Consider the following 13,207-nt stretch of genomic DNA (forward strand, 5'->3'; position numbering starts at 1 on the left):
AGGCACTGACTTATGTGTCAGATCACCCAAACACGCCCTAACCCTTTGACACTCCACTGCTGGCCGTTACCTAGAAGAAATGAGAATGTGTGTCCGTGCAACAATTAGTGTCAGATAAATAGCACAGTGGCTTTCTTCATAACAGATAAAATCTGGACAAAATCTAACTGACTGTCAAGGCAACATGGACAAAGTGTGACATGGTTAAACAATGTAAGTCTTTCTGGCACCGAAGAGAAATAATTCACTCAGGCACAGCCCAATGGAGAGAAATCTCACAGGCTACAGATCAAGGAAACAAGATAGAGAACTTTGTGATGATGTCCATGAGCATGACGTTCTGGAGAAGTTCACAAGTAACTAGCATACCACAGTGGAAATACTTAGAACGACAGATGCTTGGGGAAGTTTAGAGACTGCACTGTAAGAAAATGAGAAACTTTGTGGAAATAATGAACAGTTCTAAACTATGAGATGTATCTTTAATTTTCAGCTTGACATGATCTAGAATTACTTCAGAAGATACTCTCAATGAGATGCTGTCTACTTTAGGTTGGACTGTAGGCATGCATGTCTGTAGGGAGTTGCCTTATTTAAGATACTTTATACAGGAAGACCCAGTCCACTATGGGCAGCACCAGTGTCTAGGCAGGAGGTCTTGAACTGTGAATTGAGCATCTACACGCTTACCTTTCCATGCTCTTGACTGTGGGTGTGATGTGACTTGTTTTCATTCCTGATGCCTTGACTTCTTTGTTATGGTGCACTGTACTTGGAATTTTGAGATAAAACAAGTATCTTTGTTCAGATATTTTATCACAGCAACAGACATAAATCAAGGAGACAAAGAGAGTAACACACATGTATCATTTTTTTTGGTTAAAGTTTGCATGTGCCACTATATGTATATGTATATATATGAGTATATATACATATGTGTATGTGTATATATGTGCATATGTCACATGTGTATATGTGAAAACATATATATGTGTACATGTGAATGTGTGTATGTATTTACATATATATGCATATATTTGCATGTGTGTATATGTGAATATATGTTTACATATGTATGTTTATATGTATATATAATAAAATCACTTTGATGATGACAGCGATGATAATGTAGAGCTAGAGTGTCAAAGACGTAGATGGACTAAGAAAGGCAAAACATTCTTTCTGTGCACAATAAAACCCATGTAGCTCATAATCTAGTCTTGCATATGAGCCATGTATTTCAGCATTCACTGGAGTTGTAGGTAAGCAAGACTGGAAACACCTCAGACTCATTACAATGTTGACTTTGAATGCATTTTCCCTATGTGCATACCTAGAAACAAACAAGCCAAAACTGACTGAAAAAAAAAGTTGGTAATTATTATAAATGGGTGATGGATGCATAAACAGGTATAATAAGTGTATTATAAGTGTATTATAAGTATAATAATAAGTGTATCATACTGTTTTTGTTTAATTTCCCTAGTTCAAGTATTTTTATTCATAATACAGACTTAGTCTGTTAATGGCACCTTGGGGGACTGGGCTTTTAACAGAAGTCTCACTATCTGATGCATGCATGCAGCTAAACATTTATGTTTTTACACAAGCACTTCAGAGAATGCATAGCGCATTGAGCCAATAGTGGGGGCAGGTTTTGAGCTTGGTGTGTGTTTTAGTTACACCACCTCAATTAGGCTAATCTAGATAACCCCTCACACACATGCCTAGAGCTTGACTCCTATGTGAGTCTAGATTCTCTCACACTGACAAATCCAGGTTAATGATCCCAGCATAGTTTACGGAACTTCCCCCTCCAACACGTGGCATTCTGGTGGGAGGAAAGGGTGCATGGCCACGTGTCCCAGATGTGGATATAGACACCAGTGAGATACAAACTTGAGCCTAGGAGGAAACATTCAGACAATGACTAGAGTGAGCAAGCTTTACTTTCTCACTTCCCCTCTGTCTTAGAGTCTTACTGCTGTGAACAGACACCATGACCAAGGCAACTCTTATAAGAACCACATTTAATTGGGGCTGGCTTACAGGTTCAGAGGTTCAGTCAGTCATCATCAAGATGGGAGCATGGCAGCATCCAGGCAGGCATGGTGCAGGAGGAGCTGAGAGTTCTACATCTTCATCTGAAGGCTGATAGTAGAATACTGGCTTCTAGGCAGCTAGGATGAGGGTCTTATAGCCCACACCCACAGTGACCTACCTACTCCAACAGGGCCACACCTTCTAACTGTGCCACTCCCTGGACTGAGCATATACAAACCATCACACCCTCCAACTCTCTAGAAGTGCCATTCAACAATAACAATTTTTTTAAAAATCAAATTTAATTTTAATTTATTTTGTATCGTGTACAAATTTGTATACTTTGCATGTACAATATTTTTTTCATGTGTGTGTATGCACACCTGTGACTCAGAACACAAGTTGAAGAAGTTGGTTCTCTCCCTCTACCATGTGGGTTCCAGCGATAGAACTCAGTTTTGCTAGGCTTGGAAAGAGGTACCTTAATCCACTAAGCCATTTCAAGCAGCCAAAGAATAGAAAATTAAATTTGTAACACTTGAAAACAAAGCAAGTGTGTGTGTGTGTGTGTGTGTGTGTGTGTGTTGGGGCACACATACGTGTGCATGCATGCAGAAGACAAAGGACTACCCTACCTCAGATGTTGTCCTTTGGTTGTTGTCCATCTTGTTTTTGAGACAGCGTCTCTCATTGGAGCTCTCCAGTAGGCTAGGCTGGCTGTTGAGTGAGCTCCCAGGATCCCCCTAGGCCTGCTTTCCCAGTGCTGAGATTACAGGAGTGCTCCATCACACTTGGTCCAAGGGAAGTGTTATCTACGGATCAAAAATGTTGATGAATTTGTGTAAAGCAGCACGGAGGTGGAAAAGTTGGAAGGCTAAGAAACCACACAAAGGAAGAGCAGGGAAATCTCTATAGAAGGTGGTAGCCCAGGATCGGAGCGGTGGGGTGGCGGGAGGGCGGGAACTTAGCCTACATGAGTCCGGCATCTGCTTGTGGTTGTCCCTTCCTTGTCTTTTAACCCCTATGGAATACTTACATGTGTTTATCTCTGGGGAGTGGTCTTGGATGGACCTGGCTTGCCTCCAGCTGTCACCATGTCCGCATGTCCTGACCTGCTCTCACATCCTGCCTTTCCATCACACAGAATAACACACAGGCGCCCTTCACAGCCAGCCTCTCTCTGAATCCCATAGGCAAGACTGAATGCTGCTACTCTGTCTAGATCTCTGTTGCTGTGATAAAACACTGTGACCAAAAGCGACTTAGAGAGGAAAGGGTTTATTGCGCAGACACTTCCAGGTGACAGTCCCTTTCAAGGGAAGTCAGGGCAGGAACTCAGGAATTTAAGACCAGAAACCATGAAAGAATACTGTTTACTGGTTCATGCTCTGGCTTGCTTTCTGGCTGGCTCTCAGCTCATACTTAGCTCGCTTTCTTATACAGCCCAGGATCACCAGGTGCAGGACAGTACCATCTACATTGAGGTGAGCTTTCCTGCATCAATTAACAATAAAGTCAATTCCCCAGCCAGAACATCAGGCCAACCGGATCCAGGTAATTCTTCAGCTGAGCCTCTCTTCTCATGATTATGAGCTGTTTTAAGTTGGAAATTAGAGCTGAATAGGACAAGCACATAGCCAAGATCCCTCCAACATCCGGAAAGGCCATCACAGGCATGCTGGGAGACTACCTGAAGGCACCCTGGCCAGAGGAAGGCAGCGGCTCTCCCAGACCAGCGTAACAACACAGTATTAGCGAATGGACGGGGTAATCCTCAAGCACGGTGACCGAATCTATAAAGATTGAAATAAACCTCATTATAAATGCATCATGTTGTATGACATTCCCATAGACCAGTTTAAAAAGTCACAAAAAGATATAATGAGATGGGCCAGAGCACATTTTTAGGGCGAAGATGTTTGTTTCTTTAGAGATGTCAGGCCTGAGTCTGGCCACCTCTGCCTGTGAAGTCCACCCTACCTCAGCAAGGTTTTAAGAATGCCCTGATGAACCAGAAAAAAAAATTAATCATTAAGTTCATCTGGGAAACAGAGTGTTCAAGAGTGGCAGCTGGCCGGGTGTGGTGGCGCACGCCTTTAATCCCAGCACTCAGGAGGCAGGGGCAGGTGGATTTCTGAGTTCGAGGCCAGCCTGCCCTACAAAGTGAGTTCCAGGACAGCCGGGGCTATACAGAGAAACCCTGTCTCGAAAAACAAAAAAACAAAACAAAACAAAACAAAACAAAAAAAAAACAACAAAAAAAAAAGAGTGGCAGCTGAAGTGATCAAATATAGGGAAAAGGGGAATGGATTAAACAGATAAATAGAGCGGCACAGCAGAAGCTTCTTGAGATAGACACTCACACATTCAGTCCGTAACACACATGACTCTTCTAATCAAAAAAATTTAGGGCCAATTAGCTACCTGTAGTAAGATTTTCAACCTCTGAAGATTTAAGAGAATAAAACTACAATTTTTGATATAATTGCTTTACATGTATTTTATGCACATGTGTACCATAAAGCTACTAAATAAAAATATGTAAATATGTTTATAACACTGGAAGAGACTTTATGCACACATATTTCTTAAATAGACACATTGCCTAGGCAGAGATTCTTTAACCGATATAAAATGTCTTTAAAAGCCAGAAGATGAAAAACTGGCAATTTGAGCGGCAATCTGAATACCTCACATGGCGCTATAAACAAAGTTAAAACATAAGACTTGAGTTTTCAGTTGTGGCCAGGATAAAATGACACAGCGAGCATTTAGCTTCTATGTAACCCAAGAGCATAAATCAGAGAGAATCTCTAACTCCATGGTAACCAGACCTCAGCATCAAACGGCGCATCCTAACCAGACTGGCTTCTGGCCTGGAGCTTGTTGCACAGACTTACTGTGTCCAAGATTCTGGGTTCAGTCCTTAGGACAAAAAGTAAAGGGTCCTGAGGAGATAGCCCAGTTGGTGCATCACCTACTGTGCAAACATGAGTGCTGGAGTTCCGTCCCCAGAATCCACGTGGAAAATGTTAAATATGGTGGCAGATGTTTGCAATCCCAGAGCTGAGAAGGCAGAGACAGGTGGAACTCTGAGACATGCTAGCCAGCTAGGACAGCTTACAGGCAGCTTCTAAGGCAATGAGAGGCCCTGTCTCAAAACAGGTGAGCAATGCCTGAGAAACAACACTGAGGTTGTCCCCAGGTTTCCTCACATAGCACACACATACACACATACCTGTATGCCTAGTGTACCTATGCTTGTACATAACGTGTGTGCCCACACACACAAACACATCAAATAGTGCAGGACTGGGCTCGTATGCATGAAACCTTGGGTTTCATCCCTGGTACCACATAAGCTGGAAACAGTGACTCGTATCTGTGATGCTGGCACTCTGAAGGAAGAAACAGGAGATTCAGGAGTTCAAAGTTGCCTTGCTTGGGGGACAGGGAGGCAGAAGTCACGCCTTATGCTTTAGAAAGAGAGAAGTGAGACAACACAGAATCAGCTCTGTGACTTCCTAGAGATGCCTGGAGCGATTCAGGAGATGAGGGCAGCTTCAGATCCCAAGGGGGGTGGGGACCTAAGATTTTTAACCTCTAAATTCATGTTCTGGTACAGAACTCCAAAGAATCAAAGGATCATCAGTCTTAAACACCTGTGTTGTCTAGTTTTATGTCATTTGAGAGCAGAAAACTTTGAGAAGATGCTTCCAAGAGATCTTGGTGCAGACAAGCCCACAGAGCATTTTTATAATTGGTAATTGATGGAGGAAGACTCAGCCCATTGTGGGTGAGACCACCCCTGTACTGGTGGTCCTGGGCTTTATAATAAAGCAGGCTAGGGGCTGGAGAGATGGCTCAGCAGTTAAGAGCACTGACTGCTTTTCCGAAGGTCCTGAGTTCAAATCCCAGCAACCACGTGGTGGCTCACAACCATCCGTAATGAAATCTGACGCCCTCTTCTGGTGTGTCTAAAGACAGCTACAGTGTACTTACATATAATAATAAATAAATCTTTAAAAAAGAAAGAAAGAAAGCAGGCTAAGCAAGCCATAACAAACAAGCCAGTGTGAAGTACTCCTCCATTTCCTCTGCATCGGCTAGTGCCTCCAGGTTCCAACCCTGCTTGGGTTCCTGTCCTGACTTCCTTCAGTGATGAATTATAATGTGGAAGTGTGAGCCCAATATGCTTCCTCCTCCACCTGTCCTGCTTTAGGTCATGATGTCTCATCAAGGCAATAGTAACTCTAAGACACACCTGGACGCATGCTCCACATCCCTTTTAAGCATGTTGGCACACGATTCCTGGGCTTCCATTGCTGCTCTTCTTTTGAGCACCACAAAGGTCAGGTGCCCATTTCTATTACAAACATCAATCCTCAGAGAATAAATGTGCATCCTGTACATATTTAAAGGCATCCATATGTTAAATTCAGGGTTGTGAGCAAAGGTCCACCCTTGTCTGGTTTGCCATGTATCCTAGCATCGAGGCCCATCCTTGTTACACAGAAAAACTAAAATAAATAAATAAATAAATAAATAATAAAAAAAATAAAAAAAAATAAATTCATGGTCCCTTTGAACAAAACAGACTGCCATCTTCATGCCTGGCTTCATGTGGATCCAAACTCCGACCTTTATGCTTATGCACAAGCTATCTTTCCAGCACTGAGATACAAGTTTGTGTTATATTGTCTCAATGAAAGAAAACCTGTAAGGTCCGTAGAGTGAAGATTTTGTCCTTTGTTTATGGCTAATACTAAAGGAAGAATGAAGGCATTCTGCATGCATATGACTGCGTGTATCTGGGAGATCCTGATGGCATGACATAGTTTGACGACAGCAAGAAACAGCTAAGAGAAAGGGGCCACGCAGCTTTGGTTGCACAGCTGACAGCTAGCACCTGCCGCCATTGGGATTTGTGTGCACTCTCCTGTGGCCTTCCCAGCTTCCCGTCTGGCTTCTATCTTCAGGAAAGTGTCACTCGTATCTCTCTGCGTAGCTGGGGTACTTACAGGAAACGTGTCTGTTGCTCAGAGGACGTTTTCCTTCATTCCACCCTTTCTCACTACCTCGCTGTGGGATGCTCAAAGAACGCCACACTATTATTATCTTACCCCATTTTCTCTGCTTTCCTTACACACCCCTAGAGAATACCACTCACTCTCAGGCAGGGCCTTTCCACATCAGTTAACACAATTGAGACAGTCCCCCCACAGCCATGCCCATGGCTGTGACCTAGACAGCTCCTCACTGAAATTTCCCAAGTGACTCTAGCAGCACATAAGCCACCAGCTATGCGTAAGACTTTCTGTCATGAGGGGGGAGGGCATTATTTCCTATTGTCCTAGCATATTCAGACTTACTTTAAGCACACACAAATACACCTGGGTATCACTTCTTGGCAGTTTTCCACTCTAATTTTTAATCATATAAATCCATTTGTCACCAACAGCCACGTATATTTATTCAACGTCATGTGTAATGATGAGAACTTTACATCAATTCCTTAATTTTATTTCCACAGCAACCTTAGGAAGATTTGTTATCACAATTTCCATATTGCAAGCAAGAAGACAGTTTGAGAAAGATTAAAGATGTGGCTTGGTGTAACATAAGACAAGGTGATGCTGAGGTTCGAGAGGATGCACGCTTTCGTTCATGAGCACACTTCACCTTGGCTCTGGCATTTCCTGCTTAGACTCTGGACTTCTGAAGCTATTTTTAACTGCACGCTGGGAAGTCCCCAGATGCTCTAGGCTACTGTTCGCTTTCACTGGCCTCTCGTGAACACAAATTCAGAGTATTTGTCAAGAGACATATGCATTCTTCTGGGAGTGCTGCCTTGCTCTGCAAGGGTGTGGCAGATCGGTAGGTTGCTAGGATGTACAGTTAGACGCCTGTGTAGGTGTCCACTCTGATGATGAGTGCACTTCATAAGAAGGCAGTGTCTTGTGCCAGGAAAGCCCAGGCTGGTGGATGCTATTTGATAATGGTCAGGGTTTTCAACCTTTGTGATGTCGTATTTGTAAAAGGCTGCCAGGAAACCCCACTGTTCTGTAACAACTGAAAGATGCCCAGAGTGACTCCTAGCAAATTCTGGAGGAGAAATGGAGAAGAGGATTTAGGATGGGAAAGAGGGTGACTTGAAGCAGCAGTTGCAGACAGAATGGTTTAAATTGAGGGACAAAAGGAAGAGACTGAGGGGGGCCCAAATGATGAAGCCATGACATAACCTAATTTCCAATGGCTCGTGGTCCTATCTTCCTAGAGTCAGTGTGTCTTGAAGCACGTATCAGTTTCCAAGCCTCTATTGGTTCAAGCTGGCTTAACAAGGAAGAAGGAAGGATGTCCAGTGTGGTTGGAATAAGAAACAGGGAAGGGCTGGGCAAGGTGGTGAAAGCCTTTAGTTTCAGCACTCAGGAGGCAGAAGCAAGCAGATCTCTGAGTGTGAGACCAGCCTGGACTTCATAGTGAGTGAGTGTGTCCGTGCGTGCATATGTGTGTGTGTGTGTGTGTGTGTGTGCATACATGCATGGGGGACATTTTCTTTCTTATTACCTGAAATGAGCCTCTGCACCTGCATGCGTGCATGTATGTGTGCGTGCATGCGTGCCTGTGTGCTGGTATGCATGTCTGCCTTTCACATGTAGTTCCTGGTTCATATGTCCCAGAGTACTTCATATTTCTTCAGTGGCTAAAACAATGAGCAATCTTTTCTTACAATCCGTTTGCTTTTTATCCTTGGTTCCCGCAGAAGCTTTTAGCTGCCCCAGAGCGGTGGAGGTGAAAGGTCATCCTGTTGGAATGGCGGCACACCTCCAGAGACGACCCGAGAAAGCAACATGTTTTCCCCTGATTTTCCTTTGCTCTCTTCTATCTGCTCATTTTTGTTTCCAAAGCAAGCCATAGAAACTAAAATTCTTTTGCCTGATGCAGTCATAGAAACTAAAAATAGTCTCTGACCCTCCTTGTTGTCTGTCTTGGAGCTGACCATAAAGAAATTCTCTTACTTATTTAATAGTAGAGGCCAAGACCCCGTTTTTATAAAAGTTTCTGTTCTGTTCCTATGAGGAAGGAGTGGGCACAGAGTGCCTAATTAATTGGTTTCGTGGCTTTGTCCAGTTTGCCTAACTTAATTCACACCCTCTTTGGCCAATCCACACTTCTACTTGGCTGTCCTTGATTATGTCCTTATTTATGGCAGGGGAGTTGGTCAGGGAGAAGAGCATCAATATTAACAAATTAAAGAAAAAAATGGAAGGAAAAGACTGGAAACTACAGGTAAGGGTCAAAGCATGTGCAAGAGAAGTCCATCAGAAAGGCCAGAGCTATGTAAATAGCCAATAAGAGACTTAAACTCTCCACCCAGGATATTTGAGTTCTGGACCTTCCTGGGCTGTCTGACCCACTTCTCTCTGGGGCACTTCCATTCTTGGAACTCATTTATATTAAACTGTATGTCTAAAGGTCGGGGTCCAGAGGTAGAGCAGCAACATGGTTGGAATGGGAGCTTTAGAGAAATGGGAAGCCCATAGTGCCAGAGAAAGAATGCTTAGGTTTTTGCCAGCATCCTAAGAAAGATACAACAAGAAAAAAATAATGAAAAGAAAAGAAAAGAAAAGAAAGAAAGAAAGAAAGAAAGAAAGAAAGAAAGAAAGAGTTATGCTATTTTTAATCAGTACCCAGAAAAGCAGCCAGACACACTAGAACCTCATAGGTTCTTGTAGGACCTGTGTTAGGAGTCCCTGAATTCTGAAAAGAAAAACACATGGTCTCATTAAAGGGATAGTTATTTCCCTATTTCTTTACCATACCTCTGACCAGGTCAGAGGTCAGAACACCCAAACATTTTTGGTATTTCTAGCATCCAATGAAGACATGACCAAAGACATTTATGGAGCTGCTGCTTCTGAGGTACTTTCCCTGACTTCCTGTCCAGTTTATACTTTCTGTTTTCATCAACACAACCTGGAGTCCAAGGGACACTCTACAATCAGGCTCAAGATGCAGAGTCTCCAGCTGGACAGTGACGTGTGTTTTTTTGTTACTGTAGTTAGGGTATAGGCTGGTGTTTCCAGGTTCTTGGCCTTTTATTCAAGGACATGAAATAAAGGTTCACAGCAGTTTGCAAAGCAACAAGCAAATTTTACTCATAATGAAGTGATAAAGAGTTCATATGTACTTTAAGAGTTACTGTGGATATTGTGGCTGAATGATAGTTTCCATAAGCCGAGATATACTGTCAAGAGTTATTGCTGATGTCATGGTTGAATGGTAACTTCCCATAGGCTGAGATATACTGTCAAGAGTTACTTGACAGGAGTGGATGCTGTGGTTGAATAGGCTCCCATAGGCTCAGATATTTTAACACTTGATCCATGATCGGTAGCTGTTTGGGAGGTTTAGAGGGTGTGGCCTTGATGGAAGAAATGTGCCATTGGGGGGTGGCGTTCATCTTTGAGAGTTGAACCTTGTACAACTTCTAGTTCTTCCTGTTTCATGCTTGTTGTTTGTGGTTGTGCACCTTCAACTTCTGTTCCTGCTGCTTGCTGCTTGCTGCATGCCTTACTGCAAGGAAAGACTCTGATTCTTTTGGAACCATAAGCTAAAATAAAACCTTCCTTTATAAGTTGTCTTTGTCATAGTTTCCTTTTGCTCCCCCAACAGAAATGTAACTAATACAGCAGGGCCACCCGAGTGAGGGTACTCAAGGGCCCTGGTTATAGTCTGGGACTTTCCTTTATTGAGTTAAGGATAACTTTGTTATTAAGGGTGAAGTTTGGGTGAGCCTCTATTTTTATTGGAAGTTTTTAAATTATGTAACATTTTTTCCCACTATACATGTCCCTCCCGGTAATGCATCTGATCTTAACCAAGTCCCTGCCCCATCATGTATTGGCGTAAGATGATAAGTAGGGAACTGTCCTAGTTTGTTTCTGTGTTGTTATGAGAAAACAGTGACTATACTAACTTGGAGAAAAAGGAGTTTGATTTATCTTATACTTCCATGTCACGGTCCATTCACTGAGGAAAGTCAGGGCCAGGTTCTCAGTGAACTCAGATGGGTCATGACAATTTACCAAATGAATGCACATTATACAAGTTTTTTCTTTTCTTTTCTTTTCCTTTCTTTTCTTTTCTTTTCTTTTCTTTTCTTAAAAAAACTATTTATTTTTATGTATGTGAGTACACTGTAGCTGTACAGATGGGTGCGAGCCTTCATGTGGTTGTTGGGAATTGAATTTTTAGGACCTCTGCTCGCTCTGGTCGGCCCTGCTTGTTCAGGCCCAAAGATTCATTTATTATTACACATAAGTACACTGTAGCTGTCTTCAGACTCACTAGAAGAGGGCGTCAGATCTCATTAAGGGTGGTTGTGAGTCATCATGTGGTTGCTGGGATTTGAACTCAGGACCTTCGGAATAACAGCCAGTGCTCTTACCCACTAAGTATTTTCTATATGAGAGAGAGAGAGAAAAAAAGATTCCCTGTGAAGGCAGAGAGTTCTTTTACCTCTCATAGTCTCAAGGAAAGAGAGCAAGTCGGCCAAACAACAGATCTTTTGATCTCATTATTTGATTTTAGTTTTGAGGTAGGGTCTCACTATGTATCCCAGGATGGCCTGGAACCTGCAATCCCCCTGCCTCAATGTTCACAGTTTGGGGATTACAGGCATTTATCAGCCTGTTGGGGGTTACATGCTTGTCTCAGCATGAAGACCATTTAATTGGGGGCAGGGGGCATGTTCGATGATCTCATGTAATGAGAGTGAGACGATGAGGGGCTGCCGGGCATGTCTTCTGCTATTCTCAGGTACCAACTGGCCTCCAGAAGCATTGGCTGTGAAGGACAGGTCTTAGGAACTTCTTGCTGCCTGTCTCTGAAGCAAGAAGTCCAGGTAGAGTGCTGTGGACACTGCCTTTTCTATTTCTCCATAAGACCCAGAAAGTAGCACTGATGGAGAAAATAAGGAGCTCCTTTGTTTCCTCCACCACAGCCTTTCAGGCTGCTGCCAGACATTCTTGTACCCGATGGCGATTCCTGTCAGATGTTGTCCCCTGGATATAATCAATGCTACCTGAATTCTTTAACTCCCATCCCCTCAGCAGGCTCTGCAGGAAATTTGCAGTTCAGCAGGAGGACTCAGTAACACTCCTGTCATCATGGTTAATGGAAATGGCACAGTTCAGTCTTTACACTCTAGGCGGAAACCAGCATCCCTCGCGCCATGACAACGTTCCTCTCCATTACCTCTTAAAGAGCATCATGAAATGCTAAAGGACACATGCATGTCTGGGGGTGTGTGGGGGGTGGAGGTTAGGACCGTGTCTCATCAAAACCAAATCATGTGTTCGCTTTGCCCTGTCAGAAGCTTGCATCCGATTTAGTCACTGGAAGCTGATTATTTGTAGGCATATGGGGGTGGGGTAAAGGAAGGAGTCACCGTGTTAGGTGATGTAGCTGCTGACAGTGAAGTCGCACTCCATATTACTGTTTCCTCTTTCAAACAGAGAGGAAGAGGGCATCTCTTTCTGGGAAGGTGGCTTTCTGGGTTAGCGGCTCTCCTTGGGGGACAGTAATGGCCCAGAAATTTCCCTTTAAAAGCTCCTTGAGTGCTTCATCCTGTCTAATGACTCATAGAAAAAGAGAGGCCCCCATGGGGTGCGGAGAGGGCACCAATCACAGAGAGTGTGATAGCACTGCATCCCCAGAGTTGGGGCAGATCCTTAAAAATGTGTCCTCTCCGAGAAAAGGCTAATGGCCTCATTTCTTTTGGCTATAGAGTGGGAATCCTTCCTCCAGAGGGCCGACACTGTGAATGTCAACACACTGATGAATGAATCTTTTTAGCAATAACTCTGCCTTCCTGTCGTGCCGGAGGAGTAAAAGGCCTTTTTGCAAACCCAGATTGCAACTTGATGGGAGTCTCTTCTCCCTAGGAGCCTCCTCTGGCCTGGTCCTGATGCAGGGTCTATGGCATTTCAGTCCCAGGATCCAAGAAACAAAACATGAACTCAATGAGCCTACTCTGGTAGAAGGCTATTTTCAAATTGTAGTGCTGTCTGAGACCCATAGGCCATGATCGGTGGGCTCTTCCCAAGCTCTTAAGAGAGGGGGTGCAAGAGAGAGGGGAGGGAGGGAGGGAGGGAGAGAG

Source organism: Mus pahari, chromosome 5 (assembly GCF_900095145.1).
Source record: "Mus pahari chromosome 5, PAHARI_EIJ_v1.1, whole genome shotgun sequence".
NCBI classification, from domain to species: domain Eukaryota; kingdom Metazoa; phylum Chordata; class Mammalia; order Rodentia; family Muridae; genus Mus; species Mus pahari.